We start from the raw sequence: 13502 nt of genomic DNA on the forward strand, positions 1-13502 counted from the left end.
TGGCTATCCCGTAGGTGTGCATTGGGGTCCCCGGGCTGTCCCCTAGGTGTCCCTGAGGGTGCCCTTGCTGTCCCCTAGGTGTCCCTCGGGTGCCCTGGCTGTCCCGAAGGTGTCCCTGGGGGTGCCTTGGCTGTGCCCTAGGTGTCCCTGGGGGTTCCCTGGGTGTCCCTAGGGGTGCCCTGGTATCCCTGGGGGTGCCCTGGCTGTCCCTAAGGTATCCCTGAGGGTGCCCTGGGTGGCCCTCGGAGTGCCCAGGCATTCCCCTAGGTGGCCCTGGGTGTCCCTGGGCATGCCCAGGGTATCCCCTAGGTGTCCCTAGGGGGTGCCCTGGCTGTCTCTGGGGGGCCCTTGCTGTCCCCTAGATGTCCCTGGGGGTGCCCTGGATGTCCCTGGCGGTGCCCTGGGGGTGCCCTGGGTGTCCCTGGGGGTGCCCTGGCTGCCTCCTAGGTGTCCCTTGGGGTGCCCTGGGTGTCCCTGGGGGTGCCCTGGCTGTCCTCTAGGTGTCCCTGGGGGAGCCCTGGTGTCTCTGGGGGTGCCCTGGCGGTCCCTGGCGTGGCCAGGGAGTCCCTAGGGTGCCCTGGCTATCCCCTAGGTGTCCCTGGGGTTACCTGGGTGTCCTCTATCTGTCCCTGGGGGTTTCCTTGGTGTCCGTGGCGGTGCCCTGGGGATGCTCTGGCTCTCCCTGGGGCGGCCCTGGCTGCCCCTGGTGTGGCCGTGGCTGTCCCTGGGGTTGCCCTGGCTGTACCCTACGTGTCCCTGGGGGTGCCTTCTCTGTCCCTTGGGGGTCCCTGGCTGTCCCTGTGGGGGCCCTGGCTGTCCTTTAGGTGTCCGTGGTGGTGCCCTGGCTGTCCCCTAGGTATCCCTGGGGGTGCCCTGGCTGTCCCTGGGGAGGCCGTGGCTGTCCCCTAGGTGTCCCTGGGGGTTCCCTGGGTGTCCCTGCGGGGGCTCTGGCTGTCCCATAGGTGTCCCTGTGGGGGCCCTGGCTGTCCCTGGGGTGCCCTGGCTGTCTCATAGGTGTCCCTGGGGGTGCTCTGGTGTCACTGGGATGCCCTGGCTGTCCTCTGGGGGGCCCTGGCTGTATCTGGGGGTGCCCTGGCTGTCCCCTAGGTGTCCGTGGGGGTGCCCTGGGTGTTTCTGGGGGTCCCCTGGCTGTCCCATAGGTGTCCCTGGGGATGCCCTGGCTGACCCCTAGGTGTCACTGGGGGTGCCATGGCTGTCCCTTAGGTGTCCCTGGGGGTGCCCTGGCTGTCCCTTAGGTGTCTCTGGGGTCCCCTGGCTGTCCCATAGGTGTCCCTGGGGGTGCTCTGGTGTCACTGGGATGCCCTGGCTGTCCTCTGGGGGGCCCTGGCTGTATCTGGGGGTGCCCTGGCTGTCCCCTAGGTGTCCGTGGGGGTGCCCTGGATGTTTCTGGGGGTCCCCTGGCTGTCCCATAGGTGTCCCTGGGGATGCCCTGGCTGACCCCTAGGTGTCACTGGGGGTGCCATGGCTGTCCCTTAGGTGTCCCTGGGGGTGCCCTGGCTGTCCCTTAGGTGTCTCTGGGGTCCCCTGGCTGTCCCATAGGTGTCCCTGGGGATGCCCTGGCTGACCCCTAGGTGTCACTGGGGGTGCCATGGCTGTCCCTTAGGTGTCTCTGGGGTGCCCTGGCTGTCCCCTAGGTGTCCCTGCCTCGCTCGGATCCTCGACTCCGCCTCTGGCGCCATGGTGACACCCCTCCCAGTCTGGACCAGTGTGGCCACACCCCCTCCCCTGGGGCCAATAGACCCATCCCAGTATAGACCAGTAAGGCACCTTGTGCCCACCATCGACCCCCACACACCTGCCAGTTCATCCCAGTCCACTCCCCGTCCATCCCAGTTCTCTCTGATCACCCTCCCAGTGCTCCCAGTCCATCCCAGTCCCGCAGGTGCTGGTGCTTGTGGCTTGATCAGCTGGTGCCTGTCCGCAACGTGGAGCGGGTCAAATGAGGCCTCAGGGGGAGGGGGGGGGCGGATTTTGGGGGGATCCTGGGGGTCCCGAGTTGTCCTGGAGGGGTTTGGGGGGTTTTGGGGGGCCTGGGGGGAGTCCTGGGGGCTGCTTTGGGTGTTTTTGGGGGATCTTCGGGAGGTTTGGGCGGCCCATTTGAGGCATCAAAGGAACCTGAGGAGGGTTTTGCGGGCTCCTGGAGGTCGGGGGGGCCCTGGGGGTGGTTTGGGGGGCACTGGGGGGTTCCAGCCCGTGACCCCCCCCGTTTTTGACCCCCCCCCCCCCCGAGCTGTTTCGGTCTCATCGACGCCCTCCTGAAGCCCAAGGGGGGGTGGGCGCTGGGCCCCCCCCGCTGCCCCCTCCCCCTGCCACCCCTGCGACGCCCTGCAGGTGAGGGACCCCCAAAAACCCCTCCCCAGACCCCAAATTCACCCCTGGGTCCCCAAAAAACCCCCAAAACCTCTCCCCGGACCCCAAATTCACCCCTGAGGCCCCAAAAAACCCCCAAACCCCTCCCCATGAACCCCAAATCCACCCCTGGGACCCCCCAAAACCTCCCCAGGACCCCAGATCCACCCCGGGACCCCCCAAATCCATCCCTTGGACCCCCAAAAACCCCCAAATCCATCCCTGGGACCCCCCAAAACCTCCCTCCAAACCCCAAATTCACCCCTCGGACCTCCAGAATCCTTCCACAGGACCCCTCAGGGGTGGTTCCCCACGAAAAAGGGCGGGAAACGTGAGGGGAGAAAAAGGGCGGGAAACGTGAGGGGAGAAAAAGGGCGGGATCAAGTGGGGGGGATCAATGGAATTTTGGGGGGGGTCAGCGACGCTGAGGGAAGATCAATGGAATATTGGGGTGGCATCAATGACATTGGGGGGGGTCAGTGACACTCGGGTGGGGATCAATGATGCTGTGGGGGGGTCGATATCAGAGGTTATGAGAGGCAATCGCCGCCGCCGTCCTCCCGTGCCCAGAGCCCCGCCAGGACTCCAGCGCAGCTCCGGCTGCAGGCGGAGCAGGAGCGGCTCCTGCCGCCCGCAGCGATCCCGGTCCCGATCCCGACCGCAACGCCAGCCCGGTCCTCAGGCTCCGAGACCCACAGCCCGCCCGCCGAGGGGGGCCGCACCGCTCGGGAGCCGCAGCCGACACTGACAGGACCCGAACCAGAACGGCCGGTCCCATTCCCGGCCCCGCCTGGCTCCGCGCAGGGCCGCGAGCAACCTCGGCTCGGCTCAGCTGTGAGGGGCGGGGCGGGGCCGCGGGCGATGGTCCCGCCCCCATCCCGGGCAGCGCGGGGCGCCGGGGCGGGCTCGGGGCGGAGGCGGGGTGGGCTTTGGGCGGAGCCGGGGCGGAGCCGGGGCGGGCTCGGGGCGGAGCCGGGGCGGGCTCGGGGCGGAGCCGGGGCGGGCTCGGGGCGGAGCCGGGGCGGGCTCGGGGCGGAGCAGGGGCGGAGCCGGGGCGGGCTCTGGGCGGAGCCGGGGCGGGCTCGGGGCGGAGCCGGGGCGGGCTCGGGGCGGAGCCGGGGCGGGCTCGGGGTGGAGCAGGGGCGGAGCCGGGGCGGGCTCGGGGCGGAGCCGGGGCGGAGCCGGGGCTCTGTGAGGCGGGGCCCGGAGGCAGCCGGGGCCGGGCAGTACCGGGGGCGCGGCTTCAGGGGCGCGGGGCGGGTCCCAAGTGCACGGCGCCGGGACCCCACCGGGGCGTTCCTCACCGAGCCCATAGAGCAGCAGCTACTTCCGCCACCCTTTTGAATCCCCGCGATTGGCGGGCTCGCTGAGGCATCGGCAGTGCTGATTGGACAGCGGGCCCTGGGAACCGCCCCCGCCCCCCGGCCCGCGCTGAGGGCCCGGGGCCTCCGCCCTCAGACCGGCTCCGGCTCCAACCCGGCCCGGGCTCTGCTCCGGTCCCCCCGGCCCGCCCTGAGGGCCCGGGGGCTCTGCCCCGAGACCGGCCTCGCCCCTCCCCGCCTCGCCTCGTAGTAGATTTCTGTTTGGTTTGTGGGAAGAAACAGTTGTGAGAAGTGAGATTTGTGCTGGAGAGCTGCTGCTGGGAAGAAAGGATGGAGTAAATCTGCTCCGAGGATGTGTGATGAAGAATTCAGGGTAAGGGTTGGGCAATATTTATAAACTGTCTCCATATTTCCCTGTATCTCTGGGTGTTTGGATTTAGCCTGGGATTGTCAGCTAAGTTATAAACAAACCAACCCGGCTACTGAACTCCCAATGAACGTTTGGAACCCTTGCACAGAAAGACAAGTTAGCAACGATTCCAAAGGAAAAATTGTAAATGGAGGGTAACGATTGCGGGGGGATTTCCTTGGGGATTATGACCCTCACACATACGGAATTTAGGAGGTGGAATCCCAGTTTCAGCCTTGGGCACGTGCAGGAGAAGAGGGGTCGTTATCCCTATCAAGGAAAGCCCGGTGCCCCAGCGCGTCAGGTGCGGACAACGAATTCTCCGGGGATGAGCACAAGTCCCCTCTTCCCCTGCCCCGACACTCGGACTGGCAGCAGCTGCAGGTGAGAGCTGTCACAGGATGGTGAGGGGACAGAGCAGCCCCAGGTGTGACCGTCAGGATGAGGAGGGCAGCAGAGCCGCCACAAGTGTAAGCTGTAAAGGATAATGAGGGGCCGGTTCTAGCCGGGGGCGGTTTAATAGAGGAGCCCGAGTTCACTTTGGCATCGGGCCGTGAGGAGCTCAGCGTGGTTTCTGCGGTGGTGGGAAAGCTTCTTACAGCGCCTGCAGGAGCACGTGGGTGTGGGGGGTTTCTTTGTGCCGGACAGCAGTAGCAGGTAAGCCAGCATGGGTTTGTAGGGGATATTTTTTTTTTCTTTGCAGCTTTGTCTTACTAATTTCTCTGTGGTGCTCCCAGGAAATAAAAGGAGTTATGGAGAGAAAAGGAGTTCAAATTCAGTGAAGAAACTCTTCTTCTGTGGTTGTCAGTATTCAAACTGAAGAAAACTTTCCACCTGGATTTTTAATGAGTTGTGGTATTTCTATGTGGTTTTTATTAAGTATTATGCTCTTGGGTGGCGTGTAGTGTTTTGTCTGATTTTTGATGTTATGTGTAATTTGGTTTTTGAGTGAGGATAACTTTGTTGGAGGGGTTGTTTGTATTTGAGGTAGAATTAATTTAAGTAGCTTTTTTTGCTAGACTTCTGATACGTGGTATTGGGGTTTTGTGTGTGATATGTAGGGATTCAAGTTGGGTAGGGCTATTTTTTCTGTTTAGTGGCTTTGAATGATTTATTGTGTAGCTTTATCTTGTTTGTAGATGGTGTATGGTGAGAGATATGGTTTCTTTTTCGTGTTAGGTTTTGTAGTTTACATGTCGGTCAGAGTATTTTTGAACTGAGTTTTGTTGAATTGTTTTTGGTGAGATACAGTGTTTTTTGAGGGTGTGTTTTCTAAGGTTTACAATGGTGTAATTGGCTGTAGTGTGAGATGTAAAGGAGGTTTTTATTTATTTGGTGGTGGTTTTTATTATGGTGAGTGTGTAGTATTTGTTTTGATGGGTTTGGGGTAGTGTGATGTAGCTAATTTATTAGGGTTTTCTAATATTTATAATTCAATTATTGTTTATTGTATTACAGGGATTTATTTATTTAGCTTGTTTGGTTTTAGTGTGTGTTCTATAATTATGGAAAATTTGGGAGATGCTGTTTATAGTTGAATGGATCTTTTAGTTTTAGGATTGAGGGGGTTGCAGGTATATATTTTGAAGGTTTTTTGAGGGGATTGGACATGGGGGTTATTTTTATTATATTTGGTAGTTGGACTTATAGTAATAAGAGTTGGCTTTTTTTGCTGCATTATTTTTTGTTTTTTTCTTTTCTAGTATTCATGTATTTGTGTGGTCAGGGTAGTGGTGTTTCTGGTGCAGCTGTAAGCCTCCATTATTGTTTGTGTGTTTTAGGTGGTCCACTGGTATTACAGGGAGACCCCCTCACTGACCGGCCAACAGATCTGCTGAGATTGTACATCAGCATTTGGTTTTCTCTATGGTACCTGACTAAGAGACAGCAGTCTGGTGACAGCAAGGAATTCCCAGAGGTGGAGCTGGATCTCAGCAGTCAAGCTGACGTGGGCAAGGTGAGCAGTGACTGGTGGACAGAAGCAGTTGCTATTGTTCAAGTCTCACTTGCTGGTGCAACTCTAAGCATTCACTGTTCTTTTTTTTTTTACTTTAGGTTGTCCCCTTGCCAGATGTGCTGGCCCCAGAGGCCAGATGGGTGCAGCATTAAGGTATACTTGTGGCATGCTTCAGTCAGACTGGGGAGGTTGCTGTTTCACAGTAACTCAGCATGATTTTTTGCTTCTTTTGTTTCTTTGCAGGTGCCACTGCTGTCCCAGGCGTGCTAAGGAATAGAGAGAGCCGGTGAGTTGCCCTTTAGGCAGGGTGACCCATAGGTGAGCGATGTGCTCAGCATTTACTTTTTCCTTTTGCTGGGTCCACTCCTGTCAGCCTCTGGAGCGGAGTGAAGATCTGAGGGGGAGCTGGGGCAGCGGTGCAGAGGAGCCCTGGGGATTACTCTTCTGGAGGGGGATAGTCACATTTCCTGTTTTGTGATCCTAGGTAGCGCGAGGAGGTGCGGAGACAAAGTCTGGATATGGCAGCCCCAAAGCGGATGCTGAGAACACGTCGACGTCTGCGGTGCCGACATGTTCATTTCTGTCGAGGACGGACGTTCCACTCGTGTTCCAAAAGCTAAGTGTTGGGGCTGGTGGTCAGGAGAAGGGAAAAAACCTTTTCAGTCCCGGGAGGTGATTTAAAGTTACCTTAGAAGAGAAGGCCCTAGTGGGGTGGTCCCTTCAAAAGTAAAGGGTGAGGGTTTCTCCTCAGCATCACCAGAGCCTTTGCTGGGCGGGGCAGTTCTGACCCATCTCCATGTTCTAGGGAGCTTCACATTGTTGGCCTTCTTTTAGAGTCCACAGGGTTAGGCTGCAGCAGGGGATTCCTGGCCCAGGAGTGTCCTGATTAGGAGCAATGCCAGTTGCAAGGCGTAGGGTTAGTAGGGTTCAGCAGGGGGAGTTTACAGTGGCACACAGAGGCTGAAGGAGGGCTTGAGAAGTAAAGGACTCGAGGTCTAGAGAACACACAGTGAAAATCGGGGGTACAGCCTAGGATACAAGTCAGAGTACAGGCATCCCGGCCCTCACAGCGCTGCTGCCAACACTGTTTCCCTGAGAGCAGCTGCCGGCAGCAATCCTAACGCAAGACAAGGCCAGAAGTCCTGAGAGGTGCAGGCAGTAACCCTAAGCTAGGGCCAGGCAGGAAGTGACAGTGGTGGGGCAGAGTCCACAGGGTTGAGGTTCACCGGGGATGTCCACCCTGCGTTCCTGTCCTGCTCTAACCGGGGATGCTCACAGCCCTAATGGAGGCCACGGTGGGTGGGCTCGGTGCCAGTAACGCCTCTAAGGCTTTGGCGCTGCGAGCGTCGGCCTCCGAGCTCAGCTGAAGCACGCACGGGGCCCGAGGACCCGGTGCTGCTTAAGAGACGGTGAGTAGCAGAGCTGCTGGTTTTTGGCTGATGTGCAGCTAAGATTATGCTTTGGTATTTGGTTTTCTTTATTGTAGCTGACTAGGAGACAGCAGCCCAGTGACAGGAGGAATTTCCCTGAAGGAGAGGCGGCCCTCTTTGGGGCCCAGCGTGGATTCACCTCCCCAGACGTCTGAGAGATAAGTGGAGGGCTCGGAACTAGGGAGGGGATGAAAGTGGGGTACCAGGGCAGGGATCACTGGGAGGGATTTTTTGAGTCGGGTTTGGAGCTGGGGATGTCCCAGATGTGACCCCTTAGGCTACATGAAGGGAAAGTCTCATTTTTCATGTCGGTGCTGAGGTGTGCAGGGCAGAGCAGTCCTGGTGTGTGTTGTGTCACTTGTCTGTTGTGCACTCTGTCTGTTTGGTGTCTTGTCTTTTCCTTTAGTCCTTTCAGGGGCCTATCAAAACCCCTGGCATCAGTCTTAGCATTTCTGATCTCTGTGCTCCTCAGCCAGGTGCCTTTGTCTCAGCTGCTCGGACACTCATCAGAATCCATCTCTCTTCACAAGCATCCAGTCCGATGCCTTTTCAGGTCTTGTTCTGAGCTGTACTGACAGCCGTGCACCGCCCTGATCCATTCCGGCGGGTTAGGTCTTGTGAGAATGCAAAGACAGGTGGAGGATTCTGACCGTAGGATTCTCGGGCATCCATCTCTGTGTTTCTTGGGATAAGTCATCCCGATGGCATCTTGTTCCTGCAGGGTTCTCTGAGCCTGGCCAGCTCACCTTCCGTCTCACCTCGGTCATCTCATTCCGAGTTCTCTGGACCCTCAGGGTCGTTCTTCTTGCCAGAGTTTTCTGTCCCTGTTGTGTCCCCTCGTTTGTCCTGTGCTGTGTCACGGGTGTTGGTGTGTGTTTGGCCCGGAGCTGCTCTGCCTTGCTGCTCAGTCTGGGTGTAGGGGTACGAGGGTAATAGTCCTGGGGGCTTGAAATTTGTGATGTGGGGTGTAGTAGGCCTGTAGAGGGTATTCCTAGATTGCCACAAGATGTGTGGAGCTGTCAAGGTATCCTGCAGCACTCTGACTTTTGTCCGAACTTTCTTTCAGATGCAGAGAGATGAAATCTGTGGCAGAGCCCCCCATCCTGGGTGAGGGGCTCCCCTGAGAAGGTCAGTCCCTGTTTCTGTTTGCAGGGGAGGTGTAAATGATGGCTGTGTTACAGCTCTGTTCTTTGTCTTTATTTTTAGGTGGTGAAGCCGGATCTCAGCAGTCAAGCTGACGTGGGCGAGGTGAGCAGTGACTCGTGGACAGAAGCCGTTGCTATTGTTCAAGCCTCACTCGCTGGTGCAACTCTAAGCCTCCGTTATTGTGTGTTTTAGGGAGTCCACTCGCAGGAGGCCGAGCTCCCCTCTCACCAACGGGACGACAGACCCGCGTCACCTCACCCGTGAGCCCTCCGGGAGCATTCCAGGAGTCTGTGATGGAGCCTTGATCTTCTCCTTGTGAAGGCCCCATCCAGGTAGGCTTGGATAACGGCCGAGGAGTTGAGGTGAGTCAGGGAGGAGAAGGAGGAGGAGGGAGGGTCCCCTCAAGTTCCAGCGCTGCCACGTCACCTTGTCTGCTCTTTACCCAGGCAGACCCTGCGACGCCGGCGTTGGCCTCTGAGCGCAGCTGAAGCGCGGGGCCGAGGACACAGGCAAGCTTAGGAGACAGTGAGTAGCAGAATTGTCGGGGTTTGGGTGATGGGCTGCTAAGATCACGCATTCATGTTTGGTTTTCTTTGTTGTAGCTGACTAAGAGACAACAGCCCAGCGACAGCAGGAATTTTCCTGAGGCAGAGGCGGCCTTCTTTGGACCTGGCAGGGATTTGCCTCCCTGGATGCCTGAGAGATAAGTGGAGGGTGATGGCTCACAGAGGGGATGAAAGCAGGATGCCAGGGCAGGGATCACCGGGAGGGGTTTTTTAAGTCAGATTTGGAGTTGGGGGCACCAAGATGTGACCCCTTAGGCTACGTGAAGGAAAAGTCTCATTTTTCATGTCAGTGCTGAGGTGTGCAGGGCAGAGCAGTCCTGGTGTGTGTTGTGTCACTTGTCTGTTGTGCACTCTGTCTGTTTGGTGTCTTGTCTTTTCCTTTAGTCCTTTCAGGGGCCTGTCAAAACCCCTGGCATCAGTCTTAGCATTTCTGATCTCTGTGCTCCTCAGCCGGGTGCCTTTGCCTCAGCTGCTCGGACACTCATCAGAATCCATCTCTCTTCACAAGCATCCAGTCCAATGCCTTTTCAGGTCTTGTTCTGAGCTGTATTGACAGCCGTGCACCGCCCTGATCCATTCCGGCGGGTTAGGTCTTGTGAGAATGCAAAGACAGGTGGAGGATTCTGACCGTAGGATTCTCGGGCATCCATCTCTGTGTTTCTTGGGATAAGTCATCCCGATGGCATCTTGTTCCTGCAGGGTTCTCTGAGCCTGGCCAGCTCACCTTCCGTCTCACCTCGGTCATCTCATTCCAAGTTCTTTGGACCCTCAGGGTCATTCTTCTTGCCCAGAGTTTTCTGTCCCTGTTGTGTCCCCTCGTTTGTCCTGTGCTGTGTCACGGGTGTTGGTGTGTGTTTGGCCCGGAGCTGCTCTGCCTTGCTGCTCAGTCTGGGTGTAGGGGTACGAGGGTAATAGTGCCGGGGGCTTGAAATTTGTGATGTGGGGTGTGGTTAGACTGTAGAGGGTATTCCTAGATTGCCACAAGATGTGTGGAGCTGTCAAGGTATCCTGCAGCACTCTGACTGTTGTCCTGACTTTGTTTCAGATGCAGAGGGATGAAATGTGTGGCAGAGCCCCCCATCCTGGGTGAGGGGCTCCCCTGAGAAGATCGATCGCTATTCAAGGTGAGAGTCACACATTTCACATTTTTTGGCACTCCAGTGCAGGCCACCTGCGTTTACAGCTTCAAACAGGTGAGTCCCTTGGTAACCCCCCTGGGCAGCAGCTGGAGCCTGCTCCGGGCTGGGCTGAGGGAGCAAACACTTGTGGCTGACACAGCTCCACACTGAGGGTACTTGGGAAAACACCTGCCTTGTCCTGGATTTTTTTTTTTTTTTTTGAGCTTTTGACAAGGTTTTAATCATCACCTTGGTAAAAATAAATGGTAAGGACTGAAAACATGAGAGGCTGGCAGGTTATGCTCATGAATGAGAACTTTTTTTTTGAATAACTGTGCGGCCTATATCCTATTTTTGAGACTCTCTTTTTTGGCTGACTTTACTGTAAAAAATCTAATTTCAATTTAGCTGCCTCAATAATGAATTTATGGTACAAATATGTTCTAGCGGCAGGAGCTTAAAGTAGTAACACCAACATGCCACCTCTGGAATAAAGTCCTGTGTCTCCTCAGACCTACTGGTTTGCAGTAGAGTTTGTACACCTTTCGCTGCAGCTGTGGTTCTTAATAACTGGAAGTCCAGGGATTCTGGGCGATTCCCATAAGTTCTCCTGTTTTGTAGGAGCTGCACGGTGAGGTCAGCATTCTGAGGGAGGCCCTGGCACAGCTGCCAAGGGCAAGGAACGTGGAGCATCCCGGGGCTTCTCCCGCCCGAGTTTCTCCCGGAGCGTGCTGCGTGTCGTGCCGGATGTTTAACCCGGGTTTGGGGTGTTCTCCTGCAGTCCCAGCTCTAACTGCTGCCCCCGAGCCCCGGCCTTGCTCTGTCCCAGCACTGAACCTGGCAGGTGGGTGTGCTTTTCCAGCCCTTGAATCCCACGGGCAATCCCAGATTCCCGGAGCTCCCCGAGGCACAGCCTGGCCTCCCTCCCTGGGAGCTGCATTTCAGTCTGCCTGGACCAAGGCCATCCTGTTTGAGACTTTATTCCTGTTGTTTTTCCTCTTGCAGGTTGTGGGCAAAAAGGAGAGAGCCAGTAGGAAGTGAAGCCACTGGAAGGCCTTATCCCAGTCCAAGGTTCCCACTTTTCTTTCTGACTCCTGGATAATTGCCTGGCCATAACTGGACAGAGACTGTCAGTTTGATTTCCTGCCTTTTCCAATAAATCCTTGCTTTCAGCTGGAGTGTATTCCTGGTGTCATCCCCCTCCTCGTCCGTGGATGTGTAAATAAAATTCCTGACTTGCCGAGTCCAATTTTGTTATTGCAGGAAGTGTGGTGCTTTTGTTCCACTGAAACTTCCCAACTCTGCTGAGAGTTTCCGATGTCAAATACAAGTAAGATTCGAGTTTCTTTGCATTGTTACTCCCACAAAACACAGATCATTCTTGGATAGGAGTAGCTGGACCTGTTGAATTTCCACTTCCCTTTAAACTTAGAGCAGAGGAAGCAGATTTAAATTTGTTGTTCCATGAACTTCCACCAACTTGATGACTGTTCCAAAAGTTTGCAGTATTAGAAATGCCTAAGCTTGTTTTCCAGGCAAGCTGGGATTTAGATGTTATTTCTTCCTTTTATTTGATGTTTTTTCTCTCTCTGATTCTAGTAAGAGAATATATTTTTTTTTCCAGTTTTCCATCCTAATTGGAGTTTTTGTACATTGTAGGGCACATTTCCAAGGAAATTTTCCAAATTCATGTTGGTAAAGCAGGAGCTATTCAGCACCATGCTGCCACTTTTTTCCTTTCAACCCCTTAACAGGTCTCATTCTACCCATACACAGTATTACCAGCAATAACTTGGTGTCGAGTTGTATTTCAGAGGTAGCAATAAAACAAAGTTGACATTTTATTTTGTGCCTCTCTGAACCTCTTTGTTTATTAACAAAGAACTCCAAAACAAAGCAAACAGAAAAACAAAAACCAAAACAAAAGCCCCTACAAACACTGCCCCCCAAGAAAAAACAATGACAGAGAAAACATACCAACATTATTAAATAAAAATTAAATCTTTACCCCTTAGAAAACGAGGCTAATTTAATTTTAATTCATTGTGGTTCTGATGTGTTAGGTAAATGATTTCATATAGTTTAAAAAATAAACAAGTCAACACAAATTAAATAAATACAAAAATAGAAAAATATAAGTAACAAAAATAGAAATATAAAATACAGTTTTAAGGGGTGAGAAAATCTCTAGAAAAGCTAAAGCTTTTACAGTATCCCCTAAATAGGTGGTACTCTCTTAACTGCTGCAGAGCGTTGAAACAAGCCTAGAGAAGCTTCAGTGTGCACCAAAAGCAGCTGCTGCTATAGGAAACCGGTGTTGTTTTAAGACCTCCCCCTCCCAAGTTCCTTGCACTTTGTGTTCACAGAGAAGTCACACGAGTCCTGATATATTTTTCCTTTCTTCAAGGATGATGACAACAAGAAAAGTCAACTCTTTAATTTTTGCTTATCCCTAGCAAGCAAAGCCCGGTGCCCCAGTGTGTCGGTGCAAACAGTGAAATGTCTGCAGCAAGTTCCCTCTGCCCCGCCCTCACCCTCGGGCTGGCAGCAGCTGCAGGCGTGAGCTGTTAGGATAACGAGGGGACAGAGCAGCCGCAGGCGTGAGCTGTAAAGGATAATGAGGGGCAGGTGGCTCCTGCCCGAGCTGCTTACGCGGGGAGCCTCAGCTCAGTCTAGTGTGGAGCTGCCGGAGGGAGCAGCTTCTGCGAGGCTCTCTGGAGTGTCTTACGGGATGATGGCGAGCTCGTCTTACAGAGTTTGGGGGAACCCTCGGATATGGAGTATTGCTTCAGGAGATGCCGAGGGACAAACCTTTGTGCCGGGCAGCAGGAGCAGGTGAGCCGGTGTGGATTTGTAGGGGGGACTTTTCTCCTTTTCCCTTTCAATTTTGTCTTCCCAATCCTTCCCTGGCGTCCCTAGAAAAAAAAAAAAGGGGGTTTTGAGGACAAAAGAGTTTAAATTGAGGAAAGAAACTCCTTTTATTGTCTGTGTTCAAACTGGGGGAATCCCCCTTCACCTGGGATTTTAATAAATAGTGGTACTTCTATGCGGTGCTTTTATTACTTTATTACTTATATGGTGCTTTTATTCAATATTGCATTCTTTGGTGGTACATAGTGTTTCATGTTATTTTTTGGTATTATTTATTGCCTGTAATTTGGTTTTTGAGGGAAGGTAACTGTAT

The 13502-nt window shown here is 54.7% G+C and overlaps 3 long non-coding RNA genes across 8 annotated transcripts in view; all 3 read left to right on the forward strand.

The window, feature by feature from the left end:
- Positions 1 to 3800: 3800 nt before the first annotated feature.
- Positions 3801 to 7495, forward strand: LOC136305188 (uncharacterized). Of its 6 annotated transcripts, none has more exons than XR_010725129.1 (6): positions 3801 to 4065; positions 4315 to 4485; positions 4839 to 6058; positions 6157 to 6211; positions 6302 to 6344; positions 6543 to 7495. It is a non-coding gene; the product is annotated as an uncharacterized lncRNA (long non-coding RNA). The 6 variants fall into 6 exon arrangements; XR_010725131.1 differs by lacking the exon at positions 3801 to 4065 and having other exon boundaries at positions 4125 to 4485; positions 4839 to 4904; positions 5883 to 6058; positions 6543 to 7493; XR_010725130.1 differs by lacking the exons at positions 3801 to 4065; positions 4315 to 4485 and adding an exon at positions 4511 to 4758 and having other exon boundaries at positions 4839 to 4956; positions 5883 to 6058; positions 6543 to 7493.
- An 844-nt stretch (positions 7496 to 8339) lies between these two features.
- LOC136305184 (uncharacterized) lies at positions 8340 to 11567 on the forward strand. Its single transcript, XR_010725121.1, has 7 exons — positions 8340 to 8616; positions 8695 to 8736; positions 8827 to 8996; positions 9081 to 9159; positions 9237 to 10324; positions 10940 to 11162; positions 11324 to 11567. It is a non-coding gene; the product is annotated as an uncharacterized lncRNA (long non-coding RNA).
- Positions 11568 to 13002: 1435 nt separating this feature from the next.
- Positions 13003 to 13502, forward strand: part of LOC136305186 (uncharacterized) — a 54246-nt gene continuing 53746 nt past the window's right edge. Inside the window, exon 1 of the long non-coding RNA XR_010725124.1 lies at positions 13003 to 13153. This is a non-coding gene — a long non-coding RNA (uncharacterized lncRNA). The remainder of the gene's footprint in view (positions 13154 to 13502) is intronic.

This window comes from Chamaea fasciata, unplaced genomic scaffold (assembly GCF_029207755.1).
Source record: "Chamaea fasciata isolate MVZ Bird 193981 ecotype frontalis unplaced genomic scaffold, bChaFas1.0.hap1 SCAF_304, whole genome shotgun sequence".
Taxonomy (NCBI): Eukaryota; Metazoa; Chordata; class Aves; order Passeriformes; family Sylviidae; genus Chamaea; species Chamaea fasciata.